At 40.6% G+C, this 10137-nt stretch overlaps 1 protein-coding gene across 1 annotated transcript in view; it reads right to left on the bottom strand.

The window, feature by feature from the left end:
• Znf830 (zinc finger protein 830) overlaps positions 1-10137 on the bottom strand; it is a 29069-nt gene that overhangs the window by 17958 nt on the left and 974 nt on the right. The window lies entirely within an intron of this gene.

Here is a 10137-nt window from a genome sequence, read left to right as displayed (position 1 = left end):
GAGCTAAGGGGCAGGCCCCCAACAATGAGTTTTTAAAGCAGCTTTTAGGACTACTACAAAGAGTAAAATTCAGAATCCTTTTCTTTAGTATTAGGTGTTCTTAAAGAAAGAAAAAAGGAAAAGGAAAAAGGAAAATGTCTTATTTTCCCCTCTGTCTCCTTTGGAGGGGTCTAGAAGGTATGGATTAGAGTGCTACCCATTACCACAAGGAAAGTCAGGTTAAGCGAAAGAATTGTTTAGTTTTCACAATCATCATCACCTTTTCCCAGCTGAGGAAGAAAATGCTTTCCCAGAAATGAATTTGTTCTTCTCTCTTCTTTCCCACTCTGGCTTTCAAGTTTTCACTGGGAGTCTCAAGGCCTCCGTCATAATCTGGCCCCAGTAGCTTTTCATCATGCCTCCCACCGCTTCGTTCCATGACTCGGAGGTGCTATTTCTTCACCACTCGGTACACATGCTGTGTCTCTTTACCTTTGCTCAGTGTACTCTTCCCTCCTTCACTGCTGGGTAAAGTCTTGTTGTCCTTCTTAGCCTACCTGAAAGTTTACATCCTCAGAAGCCCTTCTCAACCTTCTTTCCCATAGGGACCCCCTCCAACAGTTGCTACTTATTCAATGTGTGAGACAAATATTATTTATCTTCCTGACTACATCATAGTTCGTGTCTGGAGTCATGTTTGGTGGACACTGGCATGGTGGGGTGTTGATGGTGCCACTGGAGTTTTGGGGGATGATATCAGGGACATTTCTGAACATTACATTACACGGAACAGCCCTTCACCCCCACTCTCAAGAACTAGCTAGCTCCAAATGCCAGTAGTGTAGAAGATGACCTAAACTGAGATGCTTGTTTCAATACCATATTCATCAAAAATTCCCAGCACCTCTAAAATGGTAGGTTCTTAGCAAATGTCACATATATAAATGTGAGGGAATAAATGAATGGTGGCAAATGAGACTGCACCTTGTTGAAAAATACTTTGATTTAACTCAGGTCTTCTGTTACTTCTACACTGCCCCAAAGAGAACAAATTGCCTGTCCCCCCCTTTACATTTTGCTTAAGATACTCTTTAGTGGTGGCAACAGGGAAGAATGACGATGCCTGGAATGGAGAAGCTATTCAACAATAATGATGATGATGATAGTTAACACCGAGTGCTCACGATGTGATCAAATACTGGAATCAAACCATTTTTTTACAAATTGACCTCACTTAAACTTCTCAGTGAGGCCTGAAGATAAGAACTGTTGTTTGTTTGTTCTGTAGTTGAGGAAACTAAGAGTGAAGGACATTCCCCAAGCTCACTTAGTTAAAAAGTAGTTCTATCAGTGTTGCCTATTACTATCATAGGATATCTGAAGCTGGATTCTTTATTTTTTGTTTATTTGTTTTTGCTGTACCAGCGACTGAACTCAGGACCTTGTGCTTGGCAGGCAGGTGGTCAAGCCACCGAGCTATATCCCTGGCCCTGGCTTCTTTCTCTTTCTTTCTTTCTTTCTTTCTTTCTTTCTTTCTTTCTTTCTTTCTTTCTTTCTTTCTTTCTTTCTTTCTTTTTCTTTTTTTCTTTCTTTCTCTCTCTCTCTCTCTCTCTTTCTCTCTTTCTCTCTTTCTTTCCTTCTTTCTCTTTCAAGCCAGAGGACAATTCAGGGGTCAGGCTTGGGCTTTTATAGCAATCTGTCTCCAGAGCGCTAACTCGGAGGTCCCAGGAGAACGACCATAATCCCTTCTTAGGGTAGCCCCAGAGGACCTCCCACCAGGCCCCTCTCTTAAAGATCCCACCCACTTTCCAACATCACCACACAGGGCACCAATGCCTCAGCACGTGAACTCACCGGGGCAAACTATATCCAGATCAAAGCAGAGGTGGGTCACGGGCACTGTGCGACTGTTTTTCCCAATTGGAATATCTTGAGCTGGATTCATCATTCTTCCCATTAGCGACCACAAAGGAATAAACTTTGTTGTTGGTGAAATGGTGAGCTGGGGTGGGAGTGAGTGGAAAGAATCAGTGGGTAACAGACTTCACAAAGGGACTTCCCAGCCTAGCCATACTTTCTGAAAGGTACTGAGTTCTCTTAATTTTTTTCTTTTTGGTCTTTTTTGAGACAGGGTCTCATTATCAAGTTTAGGCAGACCTTGAACTCACTTTGTAGCCCAGGCTGGTCTCAAACTTGCGACAATCCTCCAGCCTCAGCTTTCTGAGTGCTGGGATTTCAGGCATGCGTCACAGTGCCCCATTCCTAGTCTTAGGAATTTTGTTATTTTGGGAGTTCCTGTCCAATTCCCCGCATTTTATTAAATATAGAAAGATGTAACTGAATTGTTACATCTAGATTTTCTAAGTGACCCTGGGCAAGTCATTATAGATCTAGAATGGAGGTGATTGTTTTTTCTTTTCTGGTGGATTCTGAAACTTGAAAACTGATGATGAGAAAAAATATGCACATACACATCAATATCAAATTATAGTGATGCAGGTTAGTAGTGGGAATAATCAGGGCTTTTGGATTATTGCCTTGAACAAGTTGCTTCACTTCTGAGCCTATTTTTCCTTATCTGTAGAAGGAAGATATTATTTTTTTTTCTTTTCAAAGTTTTATTGATAAACATATAGCAATGAGACAGTTTCAAATCAAATTGAAAGTACAGTTTCAACAAATAATACACTGCATATATTCTTCTTAGTGGTTAATTGCTGTACAAGATGCAGACTTGTGACCCTACTTACAGGAAGATATTATTTACAGGGTTGTCAGGCTTGGATGTGGTGTGTGTCAAGCCCTAGCACAGTGCCAGACCCATGGTAGGTACCCCATAGATGCTAGCTACTGTTAATAACCTGACCACCTGGCTGTTGATACCACATTATAGTCATGCTTGACAAAGCAGTTAAACAGTACAGAAGCAAAACAACCATTGCCAGCACCAACTACACAGTAGAGTCCTCTCTGCTCCTCCCAAGGCGACAGTGGCTAGCTTCCAAGTGTGCAGAGAGCCCGCCAAGTGCTGTTGTGCTGGTACCATGGAGGTGTGGCCAGATGAAGCTCTGTTCCTCCTCTGAGAGACTGGGAGTGCTTTCAGTGAGGAATGGCTGAGTGCAAAGATCCACTCTGAAATGACTGTGACTGCCAGGTGACCGGGGAGTGAGCCAGAATCCTTGGTGAAGGCAGAGAGCAGCTGGGAGGCAGCATGCCCTTGCTGAGTCTGTGATCTCACCTGGATCCTGAATCTTTGTCTTCTTCCCATTCTCTACTTAAGGGGTCTCCAGACAATCAGGGCTGCCCACAAGCTCTGGCTAACATATGGATGTCCTGCTTTGCTTGTCTGGTGGCACAAGGAGTTCCTATTAGCTGCTAAATGCCAAGGTGGCTGATTGCACTCTAGAGGATGTTGTATATGCCCCTTTGCATTGCCGTGTGCTCAGCATAGGAAAGGATTTCGTGTGCCAGACAAGTATAGAAAGGATTTCTTTGGGCTCTGTTCAACCTTCATATTGATTCCAACTTCCATGAGTCAGCTTGTTCTTTTTAGCACTTTACTAAGCAACTTTCACCTCTATGGATATTAGAGGGTATTAGTCTATGGATATTATTCATTCAACAGAGAGTTAATGGGCCCTTTTAGGTGCCTGGCCTTATTTTAGGTTGTGACCAAGACAGATAACTTCCTACTCTTGTGGAATTTACATTCTTATAGGAAGAGACATTAACTTGTGCATAAGTAAGCCAATTTTAGTTAGTAAAAAGTTTAATGAACCACATGCTGAGCCTGCGACCAAGATTGACCATGGTGGTACACGTCTGTAATCTAGCACCCGGGAGGCTGAAAATAGGAGGATCACTAGGAGTCCAATCTGCGTAGTGAGACCCTGTACCAAGTACATTAAAAAAAAAGTTTAATGAATTCATAAAATAGTGTGATACTGGCCAGGAGGTGGGGGATGACTGTTTGTGCAACCTGAGAAAGGGACACTGGGACCAAATGAAGACTACCATGCTACCTAAAGTCAGGTTCTGAGCAGAAGACCACAATCTGCAAGGCCATAATCCCTAGTGGCACAGTTGAGGACCAGAAAGCCAGGCAGTGATAGTACAGAGGAAGAATGGAGCAGCTACGGTTAGAGAGGTAGTACCAGCTGAGAAACTGAGGGTCTGTGGATCATTTTAGCCCTCGTGGTGGTTTTAATACACACACACACACACACACACACACACACCTGACTTGCAGTATCATTTGCAAATGGAAAACAACTTGGTCCCCAGACATGGTGGTCCATACCTATAATCCCAGTACTCAGAAGGTTGAGGGAGAAGGATCTCCATGGGTTTGAAGCCAGCCTGGGCTACAGGGTAAATTCAAGTTCAATCTGAACTACACAGACCCTGACTCAAAAAACAAAGGAAAAGAAAAAAATAGTCTTAGGCAAGCCAATATGCCAGGCCTTATTCTAGGATAAGAATAATTGCTTTTAATATGGATCAGTTATCCTTGTTTTTTGTCTTCCTCAGGGCTTGAATTTTTTTATTCTGTGTGATGGAAGTATAAATGGAGGGCTTTGTCTGTTTTGAGACAGGATCTCCCCAAGTGACTGAATTTCCAGCTTGGGCCTGGACTTGTAGTTCTTCTACCTTAGCATTCCATAGTGCTGGGATTACAGTATGCACTACGACATCTAGTCTATGTGTCTTAAACCAAAAATTTAAAAGATCAGTCTGAGCCAGATGTGGTGGACCATGTTGTAAAAGTTTAGTTACTTAGGAGGCTCACACAGGAAGAACACAAGTTTGAGGCCAATTTGGGCAAGTGAGCAAGAGGAGTCTCTCAAAAATGGGAGTGGATGGCTGGGGATGGAACCCAGCATTTCTTGGGTTCATCCTCCGGTACTGGGAGGAAAAATTACTCTATTAAAAGGTTGTGGGGCCAGGGAGATGGCTCAGTGGGATAAGTGCTTCCCAGGCAAGCGCCAGGGCCTGAGTTCACTCCCTGGTTCTGCCCCCCCCCCCAAAAAAAAGGTTGTATTGGTAAGGGGACAGGAGACAGTCACAGTAATTGTGTTGCTGGGAGCTAGGACCAGAAGAGACACGGTGGACACATTCTGGGCACTGAGTAGAAGTAGGCTGACAGGACCTAACGAATGTGCTAGGTTTTAGGCAGGGAGAAAAGGGATGGTGCCCAGGCTTCTGCTGAGCACCTGTGTGGGTGATGGCATCATTTGCTCAGAGAAGACTAGGGAGGCCAGCAGGGAAAAGAAAACCCAAGCTGAAGAATGATGAGGAGGCAGTTGTATGTGGAAGCTTACGCTCAGGTGGGGATATAACTGGGAGTCTTCAGTGACTAGGTGATATTTAAACTTACAGAAATGGGTAAGATCACTGAGGGTGGAAATGCCAATAGAAAATAGAAGGCACTGCATTCTGGGATTTTTTTTTTCCTGTTCAAATATAAATCTTCTAAATTCCCCAAATCATACAAATGAATAGATATTTAGTATTAACTAGCAATCTAAGGTTATCTAGCCATCATGCCTAACATGTATTTTCTCAAATCCCTCTACACACCTGTTGAGTAGCTAGCATCGACAGGAAAGATTTTCATCTAAGATTCTGCCAATCTATATCCAACAGAATGGCTTCACATCTCACTGATATGCTTCAACCCAGGGCCTTCCATTTCTGCAGAGCTACATCCCCAGGTCTTAATTTTTTAAAACGGTTTTATTAAGTTGCTCAGGCTCGTCTTAAACTTGATCTTTTTGCTTCTGCTTTTGGAGTAGCTAGGACTATAGCTGTATGTTACTGCCTCCAGTTATATAACTCATTTTGCAGTGAAGCAAACTAAATTTCAGAAAGGTAACTTGCCCAGGATCATGAGTCATTAAAAGGTAGAGGAGGAACTTAAACCCAGGTCTTCTTTTGCTATTTCCTTGCTCTTTCCACTATCACTCCATTCTAATCTAATGATTGTTATGGCTTGTAGACTGAAATTATACTTTTCCCCTGCAATTTTAATTTCATATAATCTCTTAATCCCTGGTATGTAAAAAGCAGTCATTATTTCCATCATTAACATATATATGAAAGCACTTTGTAAATTATAACACATTGGAAAGATACATATGAAGGCTAATTAGAACAGCATATTTTTCTTCCAAAAAAACTGTTAAGTGGCTAAGAGGATACCTTGATAACATTTACAGTAAGTTTATACTGGGATGTGAACTGAATTTGAGGGCTTTCTAAAGAGAGGTTATTGGAAGGAATCCTTGGGATCAATTCTTAATAGTTTGAAACCAGGCATAGTGGCACACTCCTGTAATCTCCGCATTCAGGAATCTAAGGCACAAGGATCATTGCCAGTTTGAGACCAGCCTGGGGTACAAAGTGAGCTTAAGGTCAGCCTGAACTACACAGCAAGATCCTATCTCAGAAAGACCACCCCCAAAACAAAAACAAAAAAACCATTCACACAATTTGGGAATGCTGGCAGCATTCATAGTCTAAGGCCAAAACGTATTTTAGTTCAAAGAAGATATAAGATCTTCCAATGTGTGGTGGATTAGGAAGAAGCGATTAACTGCAGAAGCTATTTACACTGATCTTGAATTCAACAATAATACAGTAAACACTGATTATCCTTAGGGCCCCATCAGTACTGCTCTGGGATGCAGTGCACTGACAGCCAGAAGGGCCTCCCAAAGTACAGTAAAACGCATTCAGGGCCGGGGAGATAGCTCAGCAGCATAAGTGCCTGCCTGGCAAGCACAGTGTCCCAGGTTTGGTCCCCGGTACTACAAAAATTAAATATCCTCACCCCCATAAAACACATATACCGGGCACTCCTAAAGTTCAATTGTGCTGCAATAAAGGATAAAATATTAAATGTGTTCAAGGATAAAATATTAACTTGGAGGAAGTTCAGATTGCTTACAGTATAACATTTAGTCTTCCACACTGTTCATAATCTACCTTTCCAATCTTAATTCCCACAGTTGCCAGGAATAAACCCTGTGCTCTCGTTAAAATGGTCTGCTCACTACCCTCAGAACATGTTTCACTGGATTTCTCTTTAGCTATGTGCTTTTTTTGTGGAAGCCAGTAGGTACATATACTTATTTCTTCAATGTGACTATCTAAACAGATGTGCTACATACATCCAGATTTCAAAACTGTAGCATAAAAAAGTAAAACATTTCAGCTCACTGTGCGTGGGTGCATGCCTGTAATCCTAGCATTCTGGGAAGCAGAGGCAGGATTTCAAGTTTGAGGTCAGCCTGGAACAAAGTGAGACCATCTGGAAAAAAAAAATCATTAATAATTTCTAAATACAGGGCTGGCCAGATAGTGCAGTGGATTAAAGCACCTGCTTAGGCAGACACAGACGGGGGTTTGATCCCCAGTGTGCAGTGCCAGTCCTGTCCCTGGGGTGAACTGAGATGGTAGTTCAGACTGGACATGGTGGCACGCACCTGTAATCCTAGCACTTGGAAGGCTGTAAACAGGAGGTTCACTATAAGTCTGATCTGTGTAGTGAGATCCTGTATTAAATACATAAAGCTAATAATTTTTAAATATTTATCACATATGGAACTATTAACATTTTGGATATACTAAATGAAAACACTAATCTCACTGTTCCTATCTTGCTATGTTCAGGCTGGCCTCAATCTCACAATCCTTCTGCCTCAGCCATATATATATATATATATATTTTTTTTTTTTCTTTTCTTTTTTTTTCTTTTACTAAGAATTGAACTCAGGAACTCAGGCCCTTGCTCTTGCCAGGGAAGCACTTATTCCACTGAGCCATCTCCCCAGCCCTCTTTGCTTATTTTTTAAATTGGCTGCTAGAAAATTTAAAATACATATGGCCTGTATTCTTTTTTGGCTTTACTTTTGCAGTATAGGGGATTGAACCTAGGGCCTTGCACATTCTAAGCAAATATCTACCACTGAGCTATATCCCCAACCGTTTGCATGTTTTTAACAGATAGTGTTCTTGAGGATTATAAGCCAAAGTAGAAGCAGACCCATCTTAGTACAGTAAGTCCCTGATTTACATGAGTTCTCTTCTGGAAGAACACAAGTTGTATTCCTTCGTAATCTAACAAAGTGAATTTTATGCACCTGTGGAAGTTTACAACTCAAATATTCATAAGTCAGGGAATTACTGTACTTTGTTGTGTGCTGAAATAGTAAAACGATGGATTCCTACTTTGGACACATCAAACCGAAGTTGTTATACTCATCTAGCAGCTCAAAAAAGCAAAACTCTGCATCAAAAGCAAAAGGACTAAATTTGTGGCCGTTTCTGCTCAGTAAGTACAGCATCAGACATCTTCCAGGCATCTACACTAAAACAATCCCCTGAATCTCTATTTTTCTTCTTCCACTTATAGTCACAAAACTGTTATCTTTTGGTGAAATTTTTCTTTTTCCACGTCTTAAGTCACCCTGCTTTTAAAGATCCAGCTTCCACACAGTCTCCCAGCTTACTATTCTATATTATATACTGCTACTAGATTCACACCTGATAGGGCTTTGCAGATATAATTCTTTGCTTAAAAACCTTCCATTTGTTTACACATTACCTGTGGGAAAAATTCTTTAGAATTAAAGGTTTTTAAAACCTTATTTCTTGGTATTCCCTTCTATAAATCTGAGCTTTAGTGAAATTAAACTATCTGTCTGTCTATCTATTATCTCTCTCACGCACTTGGAATCTTGTCTGGCCCAAACTAAGAAATACATAAATCTTAGTATTAACATTATTGCTTTCATCTGAGTATGTGGTGTGCATTTCTGTCTCCAGAACATTACTAATTCCCTTTTCTATTTGAACACTTCAATCTTCAAAGGGAGGAGTGTTTTAAAATATCAATGACTAACATAGGGCAATTGTTACTGCTAGAAAAAATTAGCCTCCTAATACTTGATAGACCTTATAAACAGGAGCCCTAATTTATCACAAAATTGAATTTTAGATGAGGTAGAAATACAAGGTAGTATTTTTTTCATTCAAGAAACAGCAAATTTATGAAATGCTGTACTTTAAAAAAGCAAAGCCTGAAAATGCAGTATATAAATGGGCTCTGAATTTAGGGCAGCTGCTCTTCAAATTTTTCATTTAGGCTGGGGAGATGAGCTCAGTAGAATAAGCGCCTGCCTGTCAAGCACATGGTCCTGAGTTCAATCTCCGGTACTGCAAAAAATAAAAAATAATAAAACAAAATAAAATAAATTCATCTATTAGAATAATGTCAGAGTGTTCATGAATGTTGCTGTCTTGACCCTACCCCACGTTTACTGACTCTAAGATTAGACCTCAGGCACTGATTTTTTTTTTTTTAAAGCTTCATAGGTGATTCATGCATAGAATTCTAAAGTTCCACAGGTGTTTTTCATGTACACTTACATATCTGACAATCACTGGGCCAGGCAAGAGAAACTTTATAAAGAGGTTGTACATATTTTTCTGTGTTCTCCTAAAACAAGTTTTTGAAAGAAAACTCAGCTAGAGAACTGTGCTTGCCAGGCAGACGCTTATTCTACTGAGCATCTCCCTGGCCCCTAGAGAAATGATTAACTTGTGTATTTACTAAAAGAAAAAAACCCCCAGCAATGCTTTGAGTTTGTGGACCAGAGAGGTATACAACCACAAATAGCATATTCATCTAAACTCTGTTAATCTTCTATTAACATATAAATCTCAAAACAGAATTACTTAAGCAAATATATATTTAACTATGTACAATGTTTACAACTTAACGGATTTTACAACTCAAACATTTAAGCATGTAAATGTGTGAAAAAGTTGACACTGTTATATTAACACTTCAAAAATCTCAAAAAGCAACTTTTCATCAAAAATATTTTATACCAGTTTTCCAAAGTGCTATCGCTCCCTAGCTCATTTTATCAAAAAGAACACAGGTCTCCAAATCCCAGGGGCTGGAGTATCTCCGTGTACTGAGACAGCACATATTACAGGGCAGAGGCTGTTAAAAAGTTTGGGTCCTGAAAACGTTACAATAAAGCCCCTTTCACCCTCCAATCTTGAGACAGTAAGTCTTGCAGTTCTCCCTCATCATCGCTGTCAGCATTCTCCTCTTCCTTTTTCTGCAGTTCTTTTATGGTCAG

Source organism: Octodon degus, unplaced genomic scaffold (genome assembly GCF_000260255.1).
Source record: "Octodon degus isolate 3935 unplaced genomic scaffold, OctDeg1.0 scaffold00072, whole genome shotgun sequence".
Taxonomy (NCBI): domain Eukaryota; kingdom Metazoa; phylum Chordata; class Mammalia; order Rodentia; family Octodontidae; genus Octodon; species Octodon degus.
Note: the sequence above shows the minus strand (reverse complement) of the source record. Positions and strands in the feature narration are given on the sequence as shown.